The sequence below is a fragment of the Choloepus didactylus genome, chromosome 17 (genome assembly GCF_015220235.1).
Source record: "Choloepus didactylus isolate mChoDid1 chromosome 17, mChoDid1.pri, whole genome shotgun sequence".
NCBI lineage: Eukaryota > Metazoa > Chordata > Mammalia > Pilosa > Megalonychidae > Choloepus > Choloepus didactylus.
In genome coordinates, this window is record NC_051323.1 from 37,835,096 (window position 1) to 37,835,629 (window position 534).

The window sequence follows — 534 nt, forward strand, 5'->3', positions numbered from 1 at the left end:
CGTCCTCTCCTGATGCATGGTTTTGAATGTTGTATGCTTTTTCCAGGTTCTTTTTCATGTTTGATTTCTTCCTTTTTTTCTGTAACATACATTATATCAGCATCTTCTATTTTACGTCGTCTGAAAAACACAATTAAATAGTAAATCATTTATCCCAATAAGTATTTCAGTACTTAGTTATATAATTGCATAAAATAAGATTCAAGTATGTTCTGAGCATCAGTCAAGACAATTTAGCCTTTGTTAAAAGTTACAAAGGGCTTGTGCTGCTAAAATCTGGTAGGGTGTCTTCTTATTCTAAATTATATGAGATAAAGGGATTTGTGTTAGTTATGATTATTCATTACAATATACCAGTGCCCAAGTATACAAGCAAACTCCCATTTGCTTGGAATAAAGAAGGAGAAGTGATTTAATAATGTTCACAAATCATGTTTGTGGAATGTATACATGTAGCTATGTCACATTGCTAACCTTAATTCATCTTTAAAAATTTTATTTCCAAGAGATGACTTTTTTCCCCTTTAACTAGTA